Here is a 7641-nt window from a genome sequence, read left to right on the forward strand (position 1 = left end):
TGGGGGTTGGTCCGGCCCTCTGCGCTTAGATAAAAACTTGGGGAATTTTTTTTAAATGGTAAAGTTGTTTGGATATAGTAGTGTGTGGTTCTCTCTTGGAATTTTTTTCAGGTGATTTAATAAAACTTAATACTACTATAGGAGCTTCAGAGCAAAGGAGGTGGCTTAATGATCCTGAAGGGATTTCTTCTGGTGGTAGCTTTTGTATTATCAAGTAAGATTCTTTTTTCGGCTGTATATAAGCAAGATTGTTTGGTTTATTTTTTTCTTTTTTAGCGTAGGAAAAGTTTGCTGTTAAGGTATGCTTCAAAATTATTGTTAATTGTATTTTGAATTTACATCTGAGCCTTGTAAATCATAACTGATAAGAGGGGGTGGGCTTTTGTTGATGAGGGAGGGGAAACCTTTTTTTTCTGTAGACTTTTTTCAGATAACATCTTCTGAGTCATAACCAGCCTGGCAATCTGATGGCCTAGATGGAGAGGGGAACAGCTCCTTGGTGAATGATAAGTAAAGGCAGAAAAGATTGTATTTCATACCTACATTGGGGAAAAAGCATAACCCTGAGATTCTTTCTTCTGATGAACACATTGTCTGCACATGCAAAAAAAAGCAAATGAAAACTACCAATTTAAAGTTAATGGAATCTACTACTATAAAGTTAATGGCTTATCAAGCTGTATCCACAAAAATAATGAATTGATGAAAAATAATGATGAAAAATAACGATACATTGAAGATCAAATGTCCATCTCAATACTGCTTTTACAAAAGCAGAATTTAAAAAGTGAAATGAAAAAAAAAATGAAATGAAAATAGTGCTACATATTAATCCTGGAAAAAAAAGAAGCTGAAATAATTGAATGAGTGGGATCAAGTGAATTGAGAGGAGGAAGAGGCTGTGCCGTTTGCCAATCTTTCGTTTGCCTCAGACAGGTTTTTCTTCATTATCAGAAGAGTTGCTTCATTTCATCTGGGAGCAGAAAACAGCAGGCAGCTGTTAACAGATAAGTTTAACTTGCATCTGCAGTATTGCATGTTAGGAATAAGTGTTTACCTTTGTGAAGAGCTATGGAAGTCCTAGGTCCCTTACCTAAGGGATTCCAGGATTCTGAGGCTTCGTCCCATCCAGCCTTTTAAAATTAGACAGGACACCGTTCCTGTGGGCTTCGATGATGGGAGGACAGCACATTTCACTCAAGAGGCAAGTAATTCCTTGAAGCCTCTTGAGATTAGCGAAAATTTTTATAAACTTAACATTTGTTTAGCTTTGAATCTGACAAGCCCTATTTAAGGCATAGTATTGTACTGTTAAGAATTCAGATTTTGTTAATCTTGCTAAAATTTAAATGTTATGTGTATTGTGCAGAAAACCATTAAATCATTCAAAATAAAATACTTTTATTTTTAGAGAATGTATGCTTTTAGGAAGCTGTCTCCTTATTTAAATAAAACACTGTCTGTAGTTAGTGTTGGGGCAATCTGGGGGGGTTTCTTCTCATCTTTCAGAAACTTTGTCTGCGAACACTCTTTAATGGACAAGATCAGGAAATTGAGCAGAAGAACGAATTTAAGGCAGGAAAAAATTTTATCCTTCATAAAAGTGATGAGCATTTAATAATTCCAGGCACATGGCAATAGAGGCCCTGTAAATAAGGAATAAATACCTCTTAGACAGGTGGGAGATTATGATCAGAAGAACAGGTAACTTAACACCTACAATGTTTACAGAAAGTCAGGAGTCTGTCTAGTGGTTAGAGTAATGGAATGTATTGTCAACATTTCCAGTTTGCATGTTAACTTTGCTTAGAGTCATCTGGTGTTAGGCAATGTTCACATGTTGGCCTACTTTTTAGATTCCTGGTGGGGGAGGTTTGGGTTTTTTTTTCTTTTTTTTTTTAAAGAATTTTCCTTTGCAGAGGCTTCATTTCATCCTTCGTGAAGCTTTTCAGGATTTTGGCTTTCGTATAAATGCTTGGCTCTGCCTTCTGTTCTCCTAGGGAGTGTGTCAGACTTTGCAGTGAGTTTATCGGCATATTTAAGTATATACATTTTTCCCCTTGAATTTGGAGGGAAGGGAGGAGAGGGTGGGGCTTACTTGTTTTAGCTTTTTTTTTTTACAGACTACACAGAATGCAGTTGTCTTGACCTCAGGTCTGTCTGTTCTGTTGGCAAGTAATACAGTACTGTTCTGAGCCGCTGCTATTAGAATGCATTTTGAAACGACTGGAGTATGAGTCAAAGTTGTGTTTCCCCCAATGCTTGGAGTGGAGTAGTGATTGTTAAAAGAAAATCCAGCTGAGTGATAAAAGGCTGAGTGTTGAGGAAATTTCTGCAGCTTTTTAAGCAGTCATGTTTGTGATTGGAGCAGAGTCCCTTTTGCTGTGCTTTTTTCTTAGGTAAAATGCTTTTTGTTCACTTCTGGTAAGGGGGTGGGGAGGGCACTGAAGCCTTTAGTCTTTTCCAGATGCAACTTTAAAATCAGTGACAAGAAATAATTTCAAACGAACAGCAGTCTTCAAGAAATTTAACTGGCAAGTGGAAATGTTTACCAACAGTTCAGTGGTCTTAGTGCATTTGTCTCTGTTCGGGTGTCTCTCTCTTCTCCCCTGGTCTTAATTTTATATACAGGAACATTCAAAACAACAGACGTATGCGAAAGGCCAGAGAAGCCAGACCCAGTAAGGAAAAATAGTTTACTTTCTTTTAAAATAATAAACCAAACATTGCATTTTAAATGTGGGGATTGGGAACCACTAGTTCTTTCAGATGGTATTCTTCAGACTATAGAAGGAGCTTCCAGTTGAATTCACCAGTGGACAAAATGAGGACAACAGGTGAACAAGCTTTTTGTATATCTACATACCAAGTCAGATCTGTTATGACTAAACAATTCAGTGTTAAATGACCTTTCAGCTTTACGCTGGAGTCAACAGCATGAGCAAGTTGTTTGTTGGCCTGGGGGTGGAGGGGTGAGGTGGGCGCTAAGCCTTTTTTTTAAGATTTTTCAGGTACCCCTCACTAAAGGCACCAAAGGCTTAAAGTAGGACAACCATGGAGTCTTCCTGTGGCAAGAGACAACAAAGCGCTATTAACTAAGGTCAATCAAAATTGTGTCGGCCTTACAGCCCCATCTTGTTAGAAACGAGGACTTGACTCAACCCCCTTGGCAGACAATGTGCATTGAGGCTCTTTCTTTGGGGGAGTGAGCATTCAAAGGAATGCTTGAGTACCTTGTATATATATCCCTGTGCTTGTCCTAATATTTGGCTGTTTTCATAGCAGCTGTTAATGAAGCCTGAACATCAAGTGATCCTTGAAGGGGAGGGAAAGGGGGAAAGCGGGCAACCACTTTTCCCTAGCTTTTCCAGAAGCCTGTTAAAAACCAAGGTCTCCCCACAAGTGACTTCTCTGCCACATCGCCACCCTGTGCCTTTGGCCTAGCGCAGACCCTTCACCCCTCACCTCGATGCTGCTGGTAGCTTGGATCCTTGTGGGCATGATCCATAATCGCTTTTAAGGTAATTGCCAAGGTCTTCCGGTGGGCTGCACTACTAGAAAAGACCATTAATTTACCTGCGGACAGGTAATGATATTTAGACCACAACTAAAAAGCTCTTAAAGTGTTATAGATGTGTGGCATTATCCAATGACTAAAAAAAACCATTTCAACCAGTAAGTGGAGAAACAGCATCTAAGAACTGTCATACTGGGTGGGAGAGTACACTTGTGAGCTGACAGGTGTTTTGGCAGTTGAGAGGGCTGTTGGGTGGGATTGCAAAAATTCTCTGCTAAGACTTTTTCAGGTGAACGTAACAGACTTGACCAAGCTAGCATCTTAGCTGAAGCAGATTCTCCAGTGCTCTTCAGTAGGGTTACTTAAAAAGGTTTTTCTTTTCCTGAGAAAACAAAATCTTTTTTGTTTTCTCAGGTTTTGCTTTTTTGCCTTTTCTTATCTTAAAAAAAAAAAAGCAAAAGATGCTGGTGGTTGGCACTCCTGGTTTCCAGGACGGGGTTCGAATCCCTGTGGCGTCTTTGCTTGACTTATACTCTCCAGACTCTACATTTTCCTCATTTTTCAGATGCTAGGCCCTAAAATTAGGGGAGGTGGAAGAAAATAGCATCAAACTGCCTTTGTGTTTACATGAGAACGTAATGTAACTACCATGCCTCTAATTTGCAGATATTCCTCATGCAGTTAGTGTTTGGAGAAGCCTATTTTGAAAACTTGATTACACATGCCTGACTCTTTGCAACCCCATGGATAGCAGCCTGCACCAAGCTCCTCCGTCCATGGGATTTTCAAGGCAAGAGTACTAGAGTGGGTTGCCATTTCCTTCTCCAAGGAATCTTCCCAACCCAGGGATCGGACCCAGCTCTCACATTGTAGATAGACGCTTTACCATCTGAGCCACCAGGGAAGTCCCCTAATAAAAATTGAAAAAACTTCATTGGTGTGATTCATTTATGTATATACCAAACTTCTGTTCATGAATAGAAAATGAGTGTTTGTGGGTGTTCCTCCTGGTTCCTATATAAGTGTATGGTTCTGTCATGCAGCCCCATCTCCAGGAAGAGCAAGAATCTAGGGAGGAAAGGGGTGAAATGGGTGAGTGACCTGAAAGACACTTGTTTAAAGAAGCCTCCTTTCTGCTGCTTAGTTGCTTGTGAGCTGGGCTGGGATGAAGAGAAACAACTGGGGAACATGGGGAGGAGAGGTGTTAACCACTGACAAAGTAAGGCCAAGCTCTGACAGGTGACTCGGACACAATCTTTCAGTTGTCAGTTCCCAAGCTGCAAGTTGGTTGGTTATGTGGTCACGTGTCCTGTGGAATGACCTTGTATGTTCAATCGCCAAGTCGTGTCCAACTCTTTGTAACCCCTTGGACTGCAGCATGCCAGGCTTCTCTGTTCCTCACCATTTCCCAGAGTGTGCTCAAAAACTAGCATCCATTTGAGTCAGTGATGCCATCCAACAATCTCATTCTCTCTCCCCTCTGCCTTCATTTATTCCCAGTATCAGGGTCTTTTCCAGTGAGTTGGCTCTTCATATCAGGTGGCCAAAAATGGCCTGTATACCAGCAGATAATCCCTTATTTGCAACTGAAATATCCTCTTGGTCCCACCCATTCTCTCAAACCCTAAGATGTCCTAGCTCCTCAGATTGTATTCCCTGCGCGGGTAGGTAAAAGGCTCCTTCCAGTAAACCTGGCCAGCTATAGGTCTTCAGACCTAGGTCTAAAGGAGATGCTGTACCTAGCACAGGTCTCCCAGCCTTGGCTATACCCTCGGCCCCTCAGGTTTTTCTGACTGCGCTAGCCCACCAGGCTTCTCTGTCCATGGAATTCTCCAGGCAAGGATACTGAAGTGGGCAGAGGCTTTAGCAAATGAATCTCTGTCCTATATTTCTGAACTCAAGTTATGTGTTGCAAATGGAGAAGCAAGCTCTGACTGGGACACTGGCAAGGTGGGAGGGCTGGAATTTGAACCCTAGCCTCCAACACTTCAACTCTATGGTCTATGTAAGTGCACGAATGTCCTCACATAACTATCCAGGGACTTCCCTGGTGGTGCAGTGGATATAAATTGGTTGGCCAGCGCAGGGGACACGGGTTCAATCCCTGCTGCAGGAAGACTGCACATGCTGTGGACAGCAACAGCCTGCACTCAAGCCCAAGAGTCACAACTGCAGAAGCCTGTGCACCTAGAGCCCACTGTAAGCAGAAGCTCATGCACCTCAAAGAACAGTAGCCCCTGCTGGCTGCAACTAGAGAAAGCCTGCAGGTAGCTATGAAGACTCAGCACAATCAAAAATAATTTGTTTTGAAGAATCAACTGTCCAATTATATGTAACAAGGACCTAGCGTATATAGCACACGGAACTAGTCAATATCTTGTAATAGCCTATAATGGAAAAGAATCTGAAAAAGTATATAATGTATTATGCAATTTATATACACATACATATAATCTTCACTTGCTGTTCACCTGAAGTACAACATTGTAAACCAAATATAGTTGAATTAAAAAAATAACTGTCTAGTGGGTCAGCAGCAATCTAATCTCCAACACGATGGTCCCTGGGCTTGGTTAAGTCTTTGTTCTTCCAGAGCTGCAGGACTCCCTGGAAGGACTTACCTGGAGAGCAAAGGAGAAAGAAGAGTGGCTAGGGATTCACCAGGGGCTACATGGTTCCTGGCACTGCTTAGGCTCAAAACTGGCCAGGATCAGGAAATGTCAGTACCAGGGTCAGCAATGAGAAGGGCCAGAGAAGCAGCCTGGAAGTCATTTCCTCCTTGGCACAAAAAGAATGCAGAAGGAGGCCAACATCAAACTTTTCTGAAGGCTATATCCAAGTCAAGGGGCTAGGTCTCAATAATATAAATGAACCCCAGGCAAGTCCTTTATATACCCCTTCAGCTGTACCAAGGGCTTTCACACTGGGCTTTTTGGGATTCCATTATCCTGATAATTCTAGTAGTACTGTGGGTGCCTAACAAACATGAGCTCAAGTGAGATAGCTCCATTTTGTAACCTCTCCAAACTTGCCCTGAAGTCTCCCAGGCCCAGGGCTAGTTGGTCTGGACTTGGGAAATAGATTCCTGACCTCAGCAAAGGGTGCAACTAGGAGAATGAGACTGGAGAGAGGGCAGGGTACAGGGAAAGTGAAAAATGGGAGTATCTAGCTGAGTTGCTGATTCAGATGCTCTGAAAATCTAGGAGACGTGAGTCAGATCCTGGTGTCTTGTCTGGCTCTGACAAGTTGGCAAACTGGGATGTCATGTGCGCTTTCCAGGTCCTTGCTTTCCTGCTGGTTAAATGGAGATAATGTCCTGTCTACCTGCTATGGTAAGGATGGCTAGCCACAGGAGATGCAAATTTATGGAACTGGAATGAGTGTGCTTTGCCACCATCTAGGGGACTATAACAGTATTGCACACCCTGTCCGTGGAGTGTTTCTTAATGCTACCCTTGTTTGTTCAACAAATGTTTACCTTTATTGCTGACCATTCAGGTATGACCTGAACCAACTCCCTTACGATTATACAGTGGAAGTGACAAATAGATTCAAGGGATTATATCTGATAGAGTGTCTGAAGGACTATGACCAAAAATTCAGGACATTGTAACAGGACGTGGTGATCAAAACCGTCTGCAAGAAAAAGAAATGCAGAAAGGCAAAATGATTGTCTGAGGAGGCCTTACAAATAGCTGAGAAAAGAAGAGAAATGAAAAGGAAAGATATACCCATCTGAATGCAGAGTTCCAAAGAATAGCAAGGAGAGATAAGAAAGTGAAAGTGAAGTTGCTCAGTCGTGTCCGACACTTTGTGCGACCCCATGGATTGTAGCCCACGGAATTTTCCAGGCAAGAGGACTGGAGTGGGTTGCCATTTCCTTCTCCAGGGGATCTTCCTGACCCAGGGATCAAACCCGGTCTCCCACATTGCAGGCAGAGGCTTTACCTCTGACCCACCAGGGAAGCAAGAACACACAGAGAACTATACAAAAAAGATCTTCATGACCCAGATAACCACGATGGTGTGATCACTCACTAGAGTCAGACATCCTGAAGTGTGAAGTCAAGTGGGCCTTAAGGAAGAATCACTACGAACAAAACTAGTGGAGGTGATGGAATTCT

General features: G+C 42.3%; 1 long non-coding RNA gene across 1 annotated transcript; it reads left to right on the top strand.

Moving 5' to 3' along the window:
- The first annotated feature begins 583 nt into the window (after positions 1 to 583).
- On the top strand, positions 584 to 4451 carry LOC138427034 (uncharacterized). The gene is made up of 2 exons (XR_011251876.1): positions 584 to 3521; positions 4184 to 4451. It is a non-coding gene; the product is annotated as an uncharacterized lncRNA (long non-coding RNA).
- Positions 4452 to 7641: the final 3190 nt, after the last annotated feature.

The sequence above is a fragment of the Ovis canadensis genome, chromosome 21 (genome assembly GCF_042477335.2).
Source record: "Ovis canadensis isolate MfBH-ARS-UI-01 breed Bighorn chromosome 21, ARS-UI_OviCan_v2, whole genome shotgun sequence".
In the NCBI taxonomy this organism is placed as follows: Eukaryota; Metazoa; Chordata; class Mammalia; order Artiodactyla; family Bovidae; genus Ovis; species Ovis canadensis.